General features: G+C 46.5%; 1 protein-coding gene across 1 annotated transcript in view; it reads left to right on the forward strand.

Annotated features, from left to right (window-relative positions):
• The first annotated feature begins 204 nt into the window (after positions 1-204).
• ANXA11 (annexin A11) overlaps positions 205-20,331 on the forward strand; it is a 64,170-nt gene continuing 44,043 nt past the window's right edge. The window contains exon 1 of the mRNA XM_054982395.1: positions 205-334. The gene's annotated coding sequence lies outside the window, so the exon portion shown is untranslated. The remainder of the gene's footprint in view (positions 335-20,331) is intronic.

Raw genomic sequence — 20,331 nt, forward strand, 5'->3', positions numbered from 1 at the left:
TTGCCCAGCCGGAGGGAGGAGGCGCCCGGCGGGCTCAAAATAGCCGGCTCCGGCGGGTCGGGCCCAGCGCGCTCCTTCTCCGCCCGGCCAGGACAGGCCCAGGCACGCGCGCGCGCCCCCGCCCGGCTTCCTCCGCCCCCGCCCTCCCCGCCGATCCCCGACGCGCCTCCCCGGCTGGCTGGCGAGGGCGGGCCGCCCAGGAGGAGGCCCCGCGGAGAGCGCGCCTGCTGCGAGGCTTTTCCTTGTCGGAAGGGCGAGAGCGGCGCTGCGCAAGGGGCGCTGGCTGGACGCTTCCCGGACGCTCTGCTCGCTGCGCTTCGGAGCGCGCCGCCAGGTAAGAGGCAGCCGCGGGCGGGAAGCGGCGAAGAGCAGCGCCGGGCAGCCCGGGACCGGAGTGGACTGCGGTTGCCAGCTCTGCGTCGGGGAATTCCTGGAGATTTGGGGGGTGGCGCTTGAAGTGGGCGGCGGCGTTGGGGAGAAGAGGCGCCTCAGCGGGGTATAACGATGGCCTCGAGTCCCCTCTCAGAGGCAACCATTTTCTCCAGGGGCACTGATCTCTGTTGCCTGGAGATCGGTTGTAATGCCAGGAGATCTCCAGCCACCCCCTGGAGGCTGGCAACCGTAACCTGGCTGCCTTCCCGCGGGAGCCGTCGGCGCTCCCGACCGAGGGGCTCGGAAGGTGGCCGAGGGAGCCCCGCGGAGTCCCCCTGCAAGCGCGGCAAGGATTGCCTGGCCGCCCTGCGAGTGCCGGGCAGGGGCTTCCTCGCTTGGCCCCCGGCCCCCGTGGGGCGGCTGGACAGAGCCGGGGAAGGAGCGGAAGGGCGCTTGCTCCGTCCTCGCTTGTCGACCTGGCTCGCAAGAGGGAAACGAGCGCTGTAGGCCCGAGGGCGTCGTTTCTGGAGGAGTGGGGGGAGCTCCAGGGCCGCTCCCTGTTGGCACCGAGGCAGACGGGATAGACGGGCAGTGCCCGTGCGAGTCTCTTTTCAAAAAAGTTACGAAGTTCCTAATCCTCCCAAATGCTCGGAGCCCTGAAGGTGCCTTTTTAAAAAGTTATTCTTACAAATGATCCTTGCCTCATTTATGGGCTCCCTCTTTCTCCTCCACCAGGGAGGTTAAGATTGTAAGCTTCTTGGGGCAGGGACTTCTTTCTCTCGCTTGACAATCCTCTTCTTAGTGTTCTGTATGTAGACGGGGGTGGAGAGTGCCGTTAAGTCATAGCTGGCTTATGGCCACCCCTGGTGGGGTTTTCAAGACAAAAAGACCCACAGAGGTGGTTTGCCGTTGCCTGCCTCTGCAACCCTGGCCTTCCTTGGAGGTCTCCTCTCCAGTTATTAACCAAGGCCGACCCTGCTGAGCATCTGAGGTCTGAGGAGGGCAGGCTCACCTGAGCTATCCAGGTTAGGACATGTATATAGATAGCCCTGTATAAGTAACAATGGGTAGTAGTAGCTGAACAGGTGCGGTACACTGGTTAGCATGCTGGACTAGGATCTGAGACATCCCGGTTCAAATTTTCTGACTGCCATGAAACTGGCTGGGGCCAGCTGTCTCTCTCTCAACCTCGCCTATGTCCCAGTGTTGCAAGGATAAAATGGAGGAGGGGCAAACCACGTATGCCATCCTGAGACCCCTTGGAGGAAGGGTGGGATTAAAATGTGCACAATAATATCTAATAATAATAATAATAAAGCTCTTGTAAGGTAAGATGCCTTTAGTAGCCTCATATATAGGTGAAGTGAGACTTCTGTCTGCATCATTGATGTGAGCTTTGAGCCCAGACTTTTCAGTTGATTCTGCTCAGAACGGTCATATTGTAGTTGCATCTATGTAGCGGGCGGTGGTCCTGCCTGTCTTCTCCCGTAGACCCCCCTGTGCCAACTGTGGCCCTCAAGCTGCCACTAATGGCCGTTCCCCTGTTTAAGGTAGCCTGCGAAGCATGAAGCACAGCCTGCGCCTTCTCCATTTTACCTTCCACTTTGTGGACTGGCCTTCCTGAGGAGGGAGGGAGATGCCATTTTGAGACATTTTTAGGAGGCCATTTTTTTATGGGGCTTTTGCTGGGGTGTAAACTGCAGGTATTTAGGTGAGGGTATTTTGGGGGTTGGTTTTGTTGGGTTTTAAATTGTAATATGGAAGGATTACATCATTTAAAACATAATCATAACAATGTTACATGATCAATAAATACATAAAAAACCCTAAAAAACAATTAAAATCTAAGTTGTTTCATAATAATAAATAGTTAAGTCAAGAGGCAGCCAACACAGTGTAGCTCTTACATATCTTTGCTTGAATAAATACCCCATTGCAATACTGCCAGGCTTTCTGGGTGTAACAGAGTGGTGGTAAAGTGGTGGTGAAAAGCCATCTGGTGGGGAGGGGTTTCGACGTTCATCCACGCCATCCCCCTACATGGCTGGCAGAGACCTAGCCCAGCCTCATCCACATGCCTGGCGGAACAGCTCTGTCTTACAGGCCCGGCGAAAGGACAATAAGCCCTCCCGGGCCCTGGTTTCTGTAGACAGAGAGTTCCACCAGGCTGGAGCCAGGACCAAGAAGGCCCTGGGTCTGGTTGAGGCCAGACGGGCCTCCCTGGGACCAGGGACCACCAATAGATTATTATTTAGAAACTGCCTTGATCTATGAGGAAAGGCAGATATAAGTACTTGAATAAATAAATCCTGGTTCAAAATGCAATTGGGAGCTGATAAACGTTGATGCTTTTTAAAAAGACCTAGCTTATTTATTTACTTTGTTTATACCGTGCCTTTCGTGCCCCCCCCCAAAGTGGGAATCCAGAGCAGCTTACGTCTTTCTTCATTTTATCCTCACAACCACCTGTGAGGTAGGTTAGGCCACGAGTGTGTGACCGGCCCAAGTTCATCCAGCAAACTTCCATAGCAGAATGGGATGTCCCAGATCCTGGTTGGACGTTCTAACCAGTACCCCACACTGACTCTGAAGTCCCATGTTAAAGTTTTGTGATTAACTAAACTGTGAAAGTTTTGGTGAGAGAGTAAAGTTATTAGGCAGGGACAGAATGGGGACAAATTCTTTTAATTATGTCTATGGAGCACCTCATAAAGGATTATAAAATTGTGAGAGAGAACTTTCTCCCTCTCCCCTAATACCAGAGCTTGGGATCACCCAATGAAGTTGATTGTGGCAGATCCAGGAAATACAAAAGGAACTACTTCTGAGTTATTAACTTACGGAATTCACTGCCGCAAGACTTAGTGTGGCATATCTCTTTGGCCTGTATATGATTCCGAGAAACAGAGTACATTTGCCCGCTAAGCAACTATATAGAAATTTGCTTCACGTCTGCAACTTGTGCAGTTTGCCGTTTGTCTTGGTACTGAACGTGGGTTACGTAGAGTGCTCAAGTGCCCTCCAGTTCAGCTTCTTTACTAGACTCCCATTGCAACAGGGAGCCCGTTGTTCAGTGGGCAGCTCAGGTCACTGAAGCCTTATTACTGGTTGATGTTGGTTTGAGTCTGTCTGAGACGCATCACTATTAGTCTGTCTGCAGTAGCTGGTGCTATCTGCAGTATTTTGCCCATGTGCGTGATTGCATAGCCCCATGGGAGTCATTAGTCTCCCCTCTCCAACATCATTTAGAAAAATAATTACAGTAAGTATTGTAAAAGACTACGCCTTGCATGGGGGGCGTGGTACATGCAGACAAGTATATCATAAGTATACCCAGGGCTTTTTTTCTGGGAAAAGAGGTGGTGGAACTCAGTGGATTGGCCTCAGAGAAAATGGTCACATGGGCTGGTGGCCCCGCCCCCTGATGTCCAGACACAGAGGAGTTGAGATTGCCCTCCGTGCCGCTCCAGCGGCGCGGAGTGCAATCTCAACTCCCCTCTGTCTGGAGATCAGGGGGCGGGGCCACCAGCCATGTGACCATTTTCAAGAGGTTCCGGAACTCCGTTCCCCCTGAAAAAAAGCCCTGAGTATATCACAGTTAGGGATAAATTCTTGCACATGATAACTACCTTGTCAATTTATTGGCTGAAGAAACCCTGACATGTCCTAGAAACGGATTCCGTCGCTCTGCTTTTGTTACTGGTCTCATTCACGTCCTTACTGCCTTCACTACTGTGCAGCTGCAAAGCTGCTTAGCACCGTGCTCAGGTTTGTCAGCGTGACCATATTTGCTATGAAATTCTCGGCATGCCTAATTCGTCTTCGCGTTTGCAGCTGGAAGTTTTCTTCTTTGAGTTGTTTCCAAAATGTGGTGCAATGTCTGTTCTCCCCCCACTCTGTGTTGGTACCTGCACCCACAACATAAAGGTCTCCTGTCAGTATCTTCTTTAGTTGTTGGCAATAATATTGTTACTTCTATTATCTTGTTTCTGGCTGTTCCATTGCAGAAGAATCTGGTTTAGGGTCAGCTGTAAACCTGATGTTTCTTTTGCATCTCATGGCAGCCGTTGTACCCAGATTTTATTTCTGAATGGTTGAAAAATACGTGCTTTGGTTGGACAATTAAATAATCCTGTGAGGGAGCACATGGGTTTTTCATCCTGTGTTTTCCTGAGAATGGTAAGGTAAGGAGGCTCTCGCAGTAGGATACCGGTGAGTAGGTGGGGGTGTGAGATTCCTCTCTTTTTTTACTGGTTCTCTCCAGTTTGTCTTCAAAATTCGAAGACAGCCCTGCTGAAAGAGAAGTCACTGGGGGTGCAATTTGTAAGGGAAATATTTCGTCAATCATATTGATAATAAGAAATATTATTTTAAAGAATTCACTGTCTGCGTGGTGATCATGTGGTGTATGCAATAGCATGTGGATGAGGTAAAATCTATGTGGGAAAGACAAACAGATCCATCAAAATCCGTTTCTGACCTCACAGACCATTTAAGATGAGAGGCAGGATAATAAACCTCTAACAGAGGTTTATTATCTAATCCTAAACAGAGTTGCATCTTTTTAAATCTGCGGAAGGGCAGTGGGTTTAGCAAGGTGCACCCCTGGTTAAGATTGGCTTGGTTCAGGTATTACATGAAGCCGTGGTTTAGTCAGCTCACAGAGGAGTACTCCCAGTTCTAATTGAATTGCCTTTCTCTGTAGCCAGGGGTGGGCAGTGCTCAGGGAGAAGCTGAGATTAAGCCAGGATGTCTGCATTTATGCACCACACAAATGGAAATAGCCAATTAAGTTGCATTTTCTCTAGGAACTTAATGGGCAGAAGTAAGAGCTAGATAGGGAGTGGAAGCTGATGGGAGAAGGGCAGTGGCTTATTGTAGGAGTTGGTCCTCGGTGAGCACTTAATATGGTAGTATCAAGGACAACATGCTAGAAATCTGACAAAGACCCACACCCCCAAATCCCTAGTAAATGGGGCTGATAAGTGTACTCCAAAGTCTGGGTGCCATGAGCAAAGAGGTCTTTCCTCTGATAGTCGCCCACCTCACTTCTGGAGATAGAAGCACCCTCGGAAGGTCATCGTAACATGCCGGTGGCTAAAGTCAGCTTCAGACAATGGCTTTGGATCCAGGTTTGATTAACCCTAACTAACCACAGTTAGTGGAGTGGCCTGTATTGAAGCAGTCACACTAACCATAGATCCAGAGGAGTTTGCCGTGTTAGTCTGTTGTTGCAAAATAGTAAAAAGTCCAGTAGCACCTTTAAGACTAACCAACTTTATTGAGGCATAAGCTTTCGAGAACCACCGCTATCTTTGTTAGATGCTTATGCCTCAGTAAAGTTGGTTAGTCTTAAAGGTGCTACTGGACTTTACGCTAACCATGGTTTCAGAGTATGGGTTGGATTCAGCAGTAGATTTCCACTAATAGGAGTGGGGGTATTTTTGTTGACTTCCCCTTCCTTTATAGATTCACCCCTCATGCTGTTGCGAGCCAGGGGGTGTCTGCTGTCCTGCTACAGCAGTATTTCAGGAAGCCCTTTAGGCTGTAATTAGATAGAGGAAGCACAAAAAGTCCCATTCTGTGGATGGAAATCCCTTCCACTGGACCCAGACCCCTTTCTGTTCCGATTCATTGTGTAACAGACGGGGGGAAAGTTCTCAGTGAAAGCTCCTGCTGGCTTGTTCCCATAATAAACATACATTACAATTCATATATTTACTTGAGGGAGCAGAAGAATTGTCTGTGAACCCAAGCCTCCATGGTAGATTTGACTTCTAGACCTCATATATGCAGGAGGGACTTACCTGCTAGGAGAAACTGGGAATAATACACTACCCAGTGGTATTTAGTTTCATCGTCTTTTCTTCCTCATTACCTTTCTCACACTTTTCCTTGTGTTTTGCAAGCTTAAGCATTCCAGTCTTGGCTCATCCTTCCCCAATGAGGTCATAAATGGCTTATGACACATTGCCAGCTGTCATGGTAACTAGGCTGTCTTAGGTGCAGTTTCTGAAGCACAGGGAAGATGTGGTGCTTCGGGCTGGAAAGTGCTGTTGAAACACTTACTGTGTATCATAGCCTTGTTTGGTGACACAATTTAAGAAGGAGGTCAGCAGATTGGGGGACCTCATCCACAAGGTTTGTCAAAAGAGAAAATCATGAAGAAAGACTGCAGGATGGATCCATTGGTGGCTAGATCCAACTTCTGGAGGACTTGTCTCTGACCATCCTATCGCTTCTTAAGCTACAGTACAAAGTATGGCTTCTGAGGTAAAGAGAATTGTTTTGAAAAAACGCCTCTCAGAGATTCCACATTTCAGAGCCAAGCTACAAGGGACGCCTGACACAGGTTGGACACTTGTCAGCTTATCTCAAGTTTTGATGGGAAATGTAGGTGCCCTGGTTTTACAGCTTGGCTCTCCATTACAGCTGCAAGACCAGGATGCCTACATTTCCCATCAAAACTTGAGGGAAGCTGACAAGTGTCCAACCTGTGTCAGGCATCACTTGTAGCTTGGCTCTCAGTGTTAACTTCTCTCTTCAGGCCTGGTTTGCAGTGCCCCATAATTCTCTTAAGTTTAGGAAGCACGTGGATGCTAACTGTATTAGAGAACCTTTCCACTAGTTTAGGAGGCTTGTTTAGAGGCAAAAGATTTATCTGATTCACAGATCTTTGCTGGCTCTGAAAATACTGAAGTTGGTCTTGCCTGGTTAGAAGAACAAAATATTTTAAGATGCAGAGGAGTTAGCCGTGTTAGTCTGTGGTAGCAAAATCAAAAAGAGTCCAGTAGCACCTTTAAGACTAACCAATTTTATTGTATCTGACGAAGAGAACTTGATTCTCGAAAGCTTATGCTACAATAAAATTGGTTAGTCTTAAAGGTGCTACTGGACTCTTTTTGAAAATATTTTAAGCAGTGTTTTTTTACATTTTTGTACCCTGTGAGGAGCCTTTTCACAATGATTTGTCAGGTGAACTCCATTCGCATGAAGCATTTGTAAGCCCCCTGCCCCCTGGAACGTTTCCTCCCCTTCAAAAGTTAACCATGTAGGCAGGGCTTTTTTTCTGGGAAAAGAGGTGGTGGAACTCAGTGGTGGAACTCAAGACTGCACAATGACATCACTTTGGGTCAGCTGGAACAAAGGGGGAGTTTTTTAAAGTTTAAATTGCCCTTGGCGAAAATGGTCACATGGCTGGTGGCCCCGCCCCCTGATCTCCAGACAGAGGGGAGTTTAGCTTGCCCTCCGCGCCAGTGGCGCGGAGGGCAATCTCAACTCCCCTCTGTCTGGAGATCAGGGGGCGGGGCCACCAGCCATGTGACCATTTTTAAGAGGTGCCAGAACTCCGTTCCACCATGTTCCCGCTGAAAAAAAGCCCTGCATGTAGGTATAAAAGCACAAGGACTTTCCTCAGGGGTGGCTGAGGGACGTGGCCTTGAAATCTCTGTTCAAAAGAAAGGAGTGGCTGCTCAGTCATCCCTCACATTTTATTTTTGTCCTCGGGCCTAAGGGAGAAAACAGTGGCTTTTTCGAATAACATGAGAAGGCAGCGTCATGCCTCTTAATCACCTCTCGTGTCTACATAACTGCTGTGAAAAGCTCGTGTGTGATGCCTTCCAAGGAATGCGATGGTTAAATAATATCCACAAGCAGTGTGAGGGTTTTTTAAAGTAAGTCATTAACAGAAGGGTGGCTTATTCCATTTCAGTTGCGTCAGACTTTCGGTTCAGGGCAAGTATTTCCCCATTCCTACAGGTCAGTTTTTCCTCACATCCACCTTGTAAGGTAGGTTAGGCCTGTAGTTGCTTCGCAGCGTAAGGAAGATGCTGAATTCCTTATCCAAAACAGTAGACTTGCTATTAATCTGGAATAATGTCTTGGTCGTGGTGTTGGATGACCTCCCTTTAGTGCTGCCATGTCCAGCAGTTAAAACAGACTTACATATTGGAGATGGGGAAATTGGACCTCTTCAGAAGCTGGATTTGTGGTGCCTTAGTCCACTGAACAAACATTTTGCGTGATCCATTAGCTCAGAGCAGGCTTCAGTATAATTTCAAACTTTGGAAAGCACGTTGCAGAAGAGTTAACTTTTATTTAGTTATAAGAGAAAAGGCAGGGAAATGGAAGTTACAAAACTTGTGGGACAGAGCCATTTTGTTGATGTAGCAATGAATATGTGGAATTCCTTGCAAAGCTGCAAGATGATTAAAACTGTATGTCTAGGATAGTAGGGTTTTGATTTTTAAAATTTATTTCATTCTGCCCTGAAATTTTGCTGGATGTGGAGATCTCTGTGGCATGAGACCCTAGTTGTCTTGCCGGTTATACAACAGAGCTCTGTCTGAATTGTAGAAATAGTGACTGTTAATGCTACTAGGTCAAAAATATCCCCAGTTCGTTGAAGCTGAAGTGGTTACAATGCCTGTTTTTAGCCTGCTAGGCTAGAAGAGAAGGTCTGTTTATTTTGTAACTACAGCTCTGACGTATAAATACCAAACTCACTGCTGCCTTAGGTAGATGAAGGTGTTTCCTATCCAGAGTAAAGAATTTCATCCCTCCGTGTACGCCATGTTCTTGTGATGAATCTTATTGCTGCATTGTGGCGTAAACATCTTTATTTTTCTTGGCAGAATTTTTCTTTTTAATTGTTACCAAAAGAAAATCCACTGTGTGCTGCTAGAATACTTTGATACATATTGGGCTCAACAATTTATATGTTTTGTTCAGCAGACTGCTTTGTACCCATGGAGCGCATGCATAAAAAAGGAAATTCATCTCATCAAGGCATGAAAAGGATGAAACATTTAATTTTTTTAAAATCCTGCCATTGATTCATGATGACATCATTAAGAACAATAACTAATTTGAAAACAATGGGCTTATCATATATAATAGACTAGCCGTGACTGTTCTTACAACATTTAGACATAATGAGCAGAATGTAATTAGGTATTTTTTCCAGCAGGCATTAACTTTACCAACAGACTTTTTAGTGAAGTTTAGAAGAACAGCTGTTGACATAGTCTTAGCAAGGAAGAACTAGCTTGTCCTGAAACAAAATATGTGGATCAGTATCGTTGTAGAGAATTTTAAAGCCTAAACCAGTCCTAGTTAGCACTTTAAAATCCTCTTGATCTCAGTGAGAGAGACTTGAGAACATGGAGACTTCCATAGAAATCAATGGGATTTAAATGCTTAACAGCATTCAAAGTCTTTTGACTTAGAAGGGTGCACTTCTGCTTAAGGTGACGCTGCAAGCGTATTTGGGTCGATTCCAAGAAGTGCACATTAAGCTGTCTTTAGGGAATCATAATTACAACTATTTGAGAACAGTTTAGTTTTCACTTGAATGGCTGAAACCCAATAGGAATGTCTTTTTTATATGTATTTATGGAATTGACTATTTTTGCGCATGATATGCAAAGCATATCAAATTCATAAAATTGCTCCTTTTAGAAAAGTATGATATTTGCTTTCCCCAGAGTTTGAAATGGTTGCTTTGTCTTGTTGACATTCAACAATATATAGTTAAGCATTTCCTACTGGACCCAGAGACTGGCATAGGGGTACCCAACGTGATACTAGTATACAGCATGGCGCCTGCTGACACCTTTCGTGGCAACCAAGTGTTTTTAGAAAGTGGCAGGGTCAGGCGGGGCTTTTATCCACCAAAGCTTCTGATTGGCCATTATAGATTTGATTGGCAGTGCATGTTTTTAAAAAAGTTGGTTTGGTAGCAACCATCACCACGGCACAGCACAAGGATCTTCACTATGTGATTGAAGAGAAGCTGTGGCAGCCATTTTGTGGCTGGCTCCACCTTCTTTGGCAGTAGGGTTGCCAGCTCCCAAGTTGGGAAATTCCTGGAGATCTGGGGGGAGAAACCTGGAGAAAGTGGGGTTTGGGTAAGGAAAGGACCTTGGCATGGCATAATTCCATAGAGTCCACCCCCCCAAAGTAGCCATTTTCTCCAGGTGAACTGATCTCTGTGGCCTGTAGACCAGTTGTAATTCCAGGAGATCTCCAGCCACTACCTGGAGGCTGGCAACCCTATGTGGCAGCCATTTTGTGGCTGGCTCCACCTCCTGTGGCAGCCATTTTGTGACTTCGCCCACCATGCTGTGTCAGAATTTCAAAGGTGCCTGCAGGCTTTAAAAGATTCTGCTGTGAGGCAGAGCAAATTGCTGTGCATTTTATCTACCTGCAATTTTATGTTATTCGCAGGGTTTTATAGACTGGGGTTGGGATTAGAGTGGTTTTTTTTATTAGGCTGTTGTTTTACTGTGATTTTATTGAATATATTATATTTTTGTATTGTTTGTGAACCACTTCGAGATCTTAATGGAAGAGAAGCGGTATAAAAATGGAATAAAATAAATAAGAATAAATTGGGGATCCCGGATTAGCTGAACTTCACATTGGTTGAGTTGCAGGCGATGCTCTTGGGTTGTATTGGCAGAATCATGTACCTGGCCAACTAGGGTTGCTAAATCCAGGTCAGGCAATTCCTGGAGATTTGAGGCAGAGCCCAGGGGAGGCTGGAGCTTGGGACAGGGAGGGAGATCCGCAGTGAGGTGACGCCGCGGAGTCTACCCTCTGAAGCTGCCGTTTCCTCCAGGAGAACGGATCCCCGTAGTCTGGAGAACAGTTGTAGCAAAATGGATGGTAAAGAGTTAACTGGAACCCGAGTATGGGCTGGAGGAAAACTCCACCACCTAGACTATTCTTTTACTACTTTCCTTCTCTGTGTTAATTCCTTGTTGGTTGAGAATAAAGCAGTGTTACATTGAGCAACTCCTGTGAGTAGAGCAATTTATTATACTACCCCAGAGTGATTACAAATGTGTAATGCCAGGAGAATTCCAACCCTCGCCTGGCCAACACAGGCAACTTTGTACTCCCGTATTAGCCTTCCAACTACCTGAGTTTTACAGTATGTTCATTTTTTCCAATTATGAATATTTGCACCTCTGTGAACCAAACAGGATGGACACATCTTGATCAAAGATAAGTTTTTATTTAGATAAGGCTAAATTTTTCAGTTAGTTCTGAAGCTTTCAGTTGTAAGCAATCTGGGGAGATTGTAACAAAAAAAAACATTTTTAAATTTGAATTCCCAATAAATTTATGTGGGGGAAGACAACCATCAGAATGTTGTTCTAGTGCTACAGTCCTTTAAAAATATGTAGGTTACATTATTCCAAGATACATTACCGCGTATTGTCGAAGGCTTTCACGGCCGGAGAACGATGGTTGTTGGGGGTTTTCCGGGCTGTATTGCCGTGGTCTTGGCATTGTAGTTCCTGACGTTTCGCCAGCAGCTGTGGCTGGCATCTTCAGAGGTGTAGCACCAAAAGACAGAGATCTCTCAGTGTCACAGTGTGGAAAAGATGTAGGTCATTTGTATCTACTCAGGAGGGGTGGGGTTGAGCTGAGTCATTCTGTAAGAGTTTCCCAGGGTGTGGAATGCTAATGGCGGGAGGCTTCACTGAATCCTGAGGAGGTTCTTTTGCATATGGATTGGTGCTTGATGTGCTAATCTTCTCTGCAGGGCTATTGTCGGGTGTGGAGTGTTTTGTTGGCCTGGTGTTTTTCAGAACTGGAGCCCATGCTCTGTTCATTCTTAAGGTTTCTTCTTTCCTGTTGAAGTTTTGCTTATGCTTGTGAATTTCAATGGCTTCCCTGTGCAGTCTGACAAAGTAGTTGGAAGTGTTGTCCAGTATTTTGGTGTCCTGGAATAAGATACTGTGCCCTGTTTGAGTTAGGCTATGTTCAGCCACTGCTGATTTTTCAGGCTGTCCAAGTCTGCAGTGTCTTTCATGTTCTTTTATTCTTGTCTGGATGCTACGCTTTGTGGTCCCGATGTAAACTTGTCCACAGCTGCAGGGTATACGGTATACTCCTGCAGAGGTGAGGGGGTCTCTGCTGTCTTTTGCTGATCGTAGCATCTGTTGTATTTTTCGGGTGGGTCTGAATACTGCTTGAAGGTTATGCTTTTCCATAAGCTTTCCCATCTGATCAGTAATTCCTTTGATATATGGCAAAAACACTTTTCCTGTAGGTGACTGTTTTTCCTTGGTTGTTTGATTCATCCTGGGTTTGATTGCTCTTCGGATTTCATTTCTGGAGTAGCCATTTGCCTGAAGTGCGTGGTTTAGATGATTAATTTCCTCATTGAGAAAGCGCGGCTCACATATCCGTCTTGCACGATCCACTAATGTTTTCATTATGCCTCTTTTCTGTCGGGGGTGGTGATTGGAGTTTTTGTGTAAGTACCGATCAGTGTGAGTTGGTTTCCTGTAGACCTTGTGACCTAACTGAAAGTTTGCTTTGCGGATGACCAAGGTATCCAGGAATGAGAGTTTTCCCTCACTTTCTTTCTCCATTGTGAATTGTATGTTCAGGTGGATGTTGTTGAGATGATTCAAAAACTCCCTCAATTCTTCCTCCCCATGGCTCCAGCTGCTGGCGAAACGTCAGGAACTACAATGCCAAGACCACGGCAATACAGCCCGGAAAACCCCCAACAACCATACATTACCGCATTTTTGTTAGTTTTTAGACAACCCTTCTGAATATTGCTTGCAATCTATAAGGCCTCTTTAAAGCTGCTCAACATCTTTTACCCTTGCTGGCTTTTAAAAATTGTTAACTTCTGTCATGCTGTTTTTTAACCGCTGAGTTTCTGTAGCACAGCAGTTAAGTGGTTTGGTTGTGAAGCAGTACTCTGCTAGTTCGAATCCCACTACTGCCAAGAGCTCAGTAGGTGGCCGTGGGTCAGCCCCTCCTCTCTGCTCCAGCTCCGCAGCTGTATTGCAGGGATAATAATAACGCTAACTTGTTCACCACTCTGGGTGGGGCACTAACTGTCTAGAAGAGCGGTATATAAGCACAGTTGTTGTTGTTGTTGTTGTTATATTATGTCTTATTTATAAGCCATCTTGAGCAAGTTCTCTGAAGATGCAGCATAGAAAATTTCTAAATAAATAAATGTAGTCACTCTCAAGTGATAATCATGAGGATGTAAGCAGGAAATGCAGTGACGTCGTCTTGCCTGCATTGCGCTTCCACTTTCTCTTATTCTGCATGATCAACAGTCACCTGCTTATGCTTAAAGATGGTGACTATTTGCTATGAAAAATATGGTTTGTGTGCTCAGTAACTACACACTTGCATGGAGGAAGGATCTGCGTTGGCTTTTTGACAGAGCCAGTGTGACTGGGACCTCTTTCCCACCTAACCAGATCGCACTACTTTGTTTCTTTCCATCACACACATGGTGGTCTCTGCTTCTGACTTTCTTAGGGTCTGTTTCTCGAGCAGGGTGTGTATACACATGCTTCTGAGTTCTTTAGTGGTTATTCATACAGTTGCAACCAAGAAATCCTTGGCATTTGTGAGGGTGTGGTTTTCTTGCAGTGAGGGTTGCAAGTCCCCTGCCGGTGGCGAGGGATTCTCCGCTCCCCCCTCCACCCCCCCAGCCCCACTTACCTGGCCAGTGGAGGAAAAGGCAGGGGAATGTGCCTCCTGGGGCACACTCCCAGGTGGTGCAGCGTGCTCCCACACTCTGCAGTGGGCCAATTTGGGCCCCAAACAGGCCCAATTGGACCTGTTTTTTGGCCCACCGTGAAATGCGAGAGCTTGCCAGGGCCCTCTCAGCAGCGCTCCTGCACTCCGCAGCCTCAAATGGGCCAAAATCAGCCCACTGTGGAGCACAGGAGCACTTCAGGGCCTGTTGCGCCACCCTGGCAGCACTCCCATGCTCCCAGGGGCAGCACGAGGTCTGCACGATGATGTCACTTCCTGGAAGTGACGTCATTGTGCCACCCAGGAATGCACTCAAAGGCAGCTGAAAAGCTTAGTGCCAGGGCTCCCGCCTCCCACTCAGAGAGTAAGGGTACCTGGCTATCCTACCTGCAGCTGAAGCTGAAAAATTCTTTAGGGGAATCAGAATGAGAGAGGAGGAAGGAAATCTGGTGAGCTCTGTGGAGCATCTTCAATCCCTGATGCCCCTTCGCCTTTCTGTATTTCTGCACCATCTGTACCCTGGCACAAGGGTCCCCCAAATGGTATCTGCCAACACCTTCCCTGGTGCCCACGGGGCTCTTTCCCAGTAGGGATTTTGATAGGCTGTACAGATTAAAATAATGTTGTTTCAGTGCACTCCTTTTTCCCAGAGTATCCCCTGCACTTGAGCTTCCCCAATATGTATGGCTCTACCCAGGGGTCATTTTGTTGAAAAAGAGCTGGAGGGACTCATTAGCATAACTGATTAGCATATGCCATGCCCCTTGCCATCACCGGAAGTGTGTCATTAGTATAACTGATTTGCATATGCCACACCCCATGACATCACCTATCTTGGCTGTTTTGGACCCAGTCCTGGCCATTCAGGGCCGAAATTGGGCCCAAAATGGCAAAAGGGGCTGAAAATGCCTGAAAAGGGGCCCAAAATGGTCAGGATCGGGCTGCTGCTGAACAGGAGAGTGATCCGCCACCTGTCAGAGGCCCCATACTGGCCGTTTCGGCCCCAATCCAGGCTGAAACAGGCCCAAAATGGCCAAGAGTCAGGTGGGCGGGGCCACCTGACGTGTGACCTCTTTGGGGAACTTCCAGAACTGCGTTCCTGCACGTTCCCCCTTGAAATGAGCCCTGGCTCTACCTCCTGTGGCAGCCATTTTGTGGTTGGCCCCACCTCTTAGGGCAGCCATTTTGACGTTGCACCCACCACCCCATGTCAGAATTCCAAAGGGGCCCACAGAAAGGTTGGGGATCCCTGCCATGGAGGGACCAAAGTTGGACAGAAGTATTGATAGCATGGGGTAGCTTTTGCTTCTGTCTCCCTAGGTCAAGGTGATGGTTCTTGTTCTGTCCGTTCCTTGTCACAAAGAATAGCCGAGTAGCTGTTCTTGCTTTGGCACAATGGCAAGAGCACAGGAAACAGCAGCAGCTACTGCTGGACCTCAGCCTGTTTTTAAAAGGGAGCAAGCTTAGAAACAGCAATATGGAAGACATTAAAACTCTTCTTGCTAGCTTAATTCTTATAGTTGCCCCTTTTTTTTCTTTTCTTTTTTTATAACAGGCAGGCTGTGTGTGCCTTTATGAGGGAGCAACGTTTCCTGTGCATAGAAGGATTGGCAGGATCAGGCCCATAAAGTACAAGGCTCTTGGAGGGGCTCTCTTCAAAGAGCAGTGCCAATTAATACTTTTGTCCTGTATGCCTGCCTGCTATACATGCCATGGGGGGTGGTGGTGGTTGTATACTGCCTAGTAGTCCTCTGACCATGGGAAGAGTTCTGAGTACCTTTCAGTGCCTGTTATTTAGGAGTTTAGTGTGTTATCTTTCCCTTGAAGTTAAACACTCTCCCGGGGAAGCAGAAGACTTTCGCTTTGGAGGCAAGCAGCCTTGAGCCCGGCTGCACCCAACACCAGTGAGGCTCCTCCTGGGAACAAGGATGATTTCTTGCTTACTCTGTAGATGTAGTCTAAACTGTGATAATTTTTGTCTCTGGGCGAAGCTACAAGTGACGAATGACACTTGAACGGCAAGTGTATTTCTCCCTGTTCACTTGCACTCCACTCAATCCACTTGCCGTTCAAGTGTCATTCGTCACTTGTAGCTTGGCCCTCTGACATTCACGCCAGAATTTCAGCTACTAACCTGGGGGTGGGACTTGACTCTATAACTAACCATGCTTTTCCTATACACGTCACTTCTGCCCATTCTCCACTGTCTGATCAACCTGAACTGATGGATCTCTAATAAATGCTACTTCAACCAAATCACCTGTGTGTTTGCTGTGGAGGACGAAGGGATCTAACTGCCAGGGGCTGACAGCTTTTTTTAATGCCTTATCTCAGCAACTCATCTCCTATAACAGGAAATGAGAAATTGTAAAGCAAAGGTCAGGGCTGTAGAAGAAAGTATTTCCTTTGTTGATCGGGGCTGATAAATCATTCTAATTCAATGTTGCAAAGGTCAGAAATTCCCACCTCCACAGGGCTTTTAGGTGTCTTTTGCAGTATAGGAGTGTCTGTATTTTACTAGTACTTAAATGCATGTCTGTCACTAACTTTTAAAATAGAAGGTTAGTATGTTAAAAAAAAACAGTGGAGCAGAAGTCCCACATACAGCCCTTGAATTGTTCAAAGCAGGTAACGTTTTTGTCCACCCACGCCCAGAGAGTGCTGCGGACAAAGGCAAAGAATGGCGCTGCAGGAGAGAGGGCACAGTGCTCACCTCATGGGCTGATGCCAGCTGCTTGTGGATAGCAACGATGAGTAAGGTCAGGATAGCTCCCAAGCAGCCGGTTGTGAACGTTACATGGCTATAAAGACCAGCCTAGAGAAACTGCCGGGTGTGTAAGCAACATACTGGAATCCTGTTACCGCTGTGACTGCTTTATCATCATCAACATCAACGTCCGATTTATATACTGCTGTTCAGGACAACTGAATGCCCACTCAGAGCGGTTTACAAAGTATGTCATCCCCACAACAAAACACCCTGTGAGGTGGGTGGGGCTGAGAGAGCTCCTAGAAGCTGTGACTCGCCCAAGGCCACTCAGCTGGCTTCAAGTGGAGGAGTGGGGAATCAAACCCGGCTCTCCAGATTAGAGTCCCGCACTCTTAACCACTACACCATACTGGCTCTCTTAGATCTTGCCATGTTTCTGTGACCTCTGGACCGTGCCCTGCCTCTGCCTTCATGTAGCCCTCAAAGGTACCGGTAACTGACCTTCAAACCCCCTGACTTTGCAATTCGGACTGGACTACAGACGGCTCTCGACTTGGTGTCTTGACCTTGGAATGGACGGAGACCACGCTACTGGCCTCGCCCCTGACAGTTTTCAAGTAGTGACCTTGAAAGTGACAAGTTTTTCTTGATTTGCACTGCAAGAGGAGGCACTTCAGTTTTGAGCAGTTGGGACTGTCGTCGATTCTGAGGTGACCATGAGTTGGAGTGAGCTTACCTATCCTGCTTACGGTTCATTTTTCAGTTCTGCTCTCATCTGCACGAGGCTCAAATCACCAGGTCTGGCAGTTGCCTGTGACAGGAATGGAGCACTTGCAAGCAGAGAACATCACTACACATGGAGAAACTGCAATCTCAACACCAAAACACAAGTCGTGCATAAGGTCCTTCCTGTACAGGCTTGAGGGGGAGAAATGAGTTCTTGAGGGTTTGCTTACAACTACACAAGGAGAAGTCAACAGAGGTCGAAACCCAGTTCTCTTATGTTGGGGCTTGTATAGCACATCTGTGGTTACATGTTTATGTAACTGGAAGAATAAAGCGCCACGCAACCTATGCAGTTCCCGAAGGCAGTTTCGCCCCTCGGGCTATCACTGAGCTCTGACCCTGTACTCTTGTCAGATTTCCCGTGTCCCAAACGGTATTCAAATTAAGCAACAGGCCAGAGGGTATGAATAAACAGAGCTTGCACACAGCATCATGGCCTAATATAAATTGGATCTGCCGGTTCAAGAATAAGCTCATGCTGCTATTTCTTGTCTGATTCATCCACCCTATGTCAATATTGACTCTGCAGTCTAAAAGTTTGTTCAGAGCCCAGGTTCACCTAGATGTTGCTTAAATGAAATAGTCCTAATGACTAATAGCGCAGGTCCAGGAAACCACGGGCCGTCTCCTTTTCAAGGCCCTGTCTCTCAACTTCTATGGACAAATAGATTGGTTTTTTTTAAGAAAGAGCTTGTTTTCAGTGGAGTTTTTTTGTTGAATATTACAAAAAAGCCTTTTAATGCTAGTTTTCTAGCAATGTTTTCTTAGCTCCGATACACGTATCTTAAGAATGGTAGATGGGCCGCTTGAATTGAAACCACATGTGGCTGGCTGCTCACACACAAGTCTTGCTGGATGGAAAGAGTCCCTACCCCACCCCAAGCCCCGCTTTCATTTGGTGTTTGGCAACAGGGAGTCCTACTTAGCAAACGGTTTTCATGCAAACGTAACCCCCGTGATCTAGTTTGTTTTAGCCCGGTAGGGCAGAGTTAATATCTGGAGCCCGGCAGCTGAGGAAGAGGCCGGGCTGCTGGGAGCTTGATAACTCTTTACATGCTCTTATTACCTTGAATAAGGGCTGCAATTCCCCAAGAAGTTGTCTAGATCCCAGTTGCTACAAATTGAAAGGATTGTAGCAAAGACTCTACTACTTGGTGGGATCCAACAATTTGAACTTGCTTACCTTGAGTGGTTTCAAAGATGTTGGCTGAAAGTTTGTTTTAGTTGCATTTATGAATTTGGTTAAAGAAAAAAAATAGTTGTATTCTAATTATTAAAAGGTTTGGTAAAAAAAAATAACTTGCATTTGTGTGAAAGTTTGCTTCCTAGATTAGCCCCATAGAACCCATACAATAGAGGTGACACAAACATCTTGCAGAGTTGAGCTTCGCCTTCAGTTGTTGCTGTTTGCAGTTGTGGATGGGATCTCAGTATGCGGCTTGAGATGCGGGGCCACACCTGGGGTGGTCTCCATTGGCCATCCAAAGGGCAAGATGTATATAGGTAACTACGGTGATAGGACTTCAGGACAGTTGTCATTGGAGACTTGCCTTGTTACCCTTAGTCCCCTTATTTGAAAGGTCTTTTCATAAATCTTTTCCCCGTTTTGTGGCTTCTTCTTTCCCTTTGTTCCTAGGTTGGGTTGTATTGCAGTCTTTGAAGTTCTTCTGGAAGGGCCCGTCTCGTAGGAGCTTTTTCTCATGACTTGGATCTTGATAAGTTTCTCCTCAATAAACGTGTGTTAAGTCTTGGCCAACTAAGATGAGGGGAGAAGCCTCAGTTGCCAATGGGTCTCCTCTTCCAGACAAAGAAGTTAGTGTGTTGATCGGGTGTAACCCAATGACGTTTGGATTTTTCAGGTTCTATCCTGTGGGTCAACACCTGTGGATTCCATGTAACAGGGAACAAGCTGTCAATCAAATTGTGCATATTGTAGGTCACAGCTGTTCTTGCACTACAGCTGTAGCATTTGAACACTTCTGTGGGTTTGCACACACTGGATTGGTATAACCATCTTGGCTTAACACACACAGACACACACACAGACACACACAGGTTTGTAGACTGCTAAAAGGCCAGCTTTGGCAGAAGGTGTCTTGAGAGATTGTGATAAAAATAGTTTCTACAATTTCCGTCCACTTTTTATTTTTATTTTTTTAGAGGTCACGTTGTTACTGTATGCTCCTGGCAGAGACATAGGCACAGTTGAAATAGGTGGTGGGGTGCAGAAGTTGCTGAGTTCCACATTGTCTTCTCAACTGTGAGGACTAGAAAGTTGTTTAATTAAAAACAGGCATTTTCAAGAAGCTGCTGGAATCTACAGAAAGTAATCTCTGATTATCAGTCTGTGTTTTTTAAAGCTCTGTAGGCATCCATGTAGTTAAAATGTGTGGGGTTTCCCCCCAGTATAGGCGATCTAAGAAAGTATTGCATTTGTGGGGCACCAGCGATGTTAAGTGAATGCTAGATTTATTTTGAGCTTCTTCCCTTCCTCCCCTCTTTTAAAGATGTCATGCGCTTTCATTTCCGTCCCGCTGTCAATATCCATCTTTCATTAACAAGCCATCCATCCCTGTGAATAGCTGTGCCGTGTTGTGTAGGATGGATGTGCCTGATACACGCACAAGCTAAATATGTAACGTGTTTCTAAAAACTGCCTGCTTTTCCTGTCAATGTCGCTGGCAGCTGGCTCCCCCCTTTATTTAGCTCCCCTAATCCACAGCTCTCGTTCCCCTTTGGTATTGGACATTTGGGAGCACGTGTGGATTTCACCAAGGGGGTGCCAGCTTGTGAACCTCTAGAGAATGGCAGTAGATGGGAGTTCTAACACACAGCCAGATTCAGAGGTCTCTTTCTTGTCCCAGAGCTGTAGCTAGTGTACAGCTAGCGTCGTAGTCAGGGCTTTTTTTCTGGGAAAAGAGGTGGTGGAACTC

This window comes from Eublepharis macularius, chromosome 6 (assembly GCF_028583425.1).
Source record: "Eublepharis macularius isolate TG4126 chromosome 6, MPM_Emac_v1.0, whole genome shotgun sequence".
Taxonomy (NCBI): domain Eukaryota; kingdom Metazoa; phylum Chordata; class Lepidosauria; order Squamata; family Eublepharidae; genus Eublepharis; species Eublepharis macularius.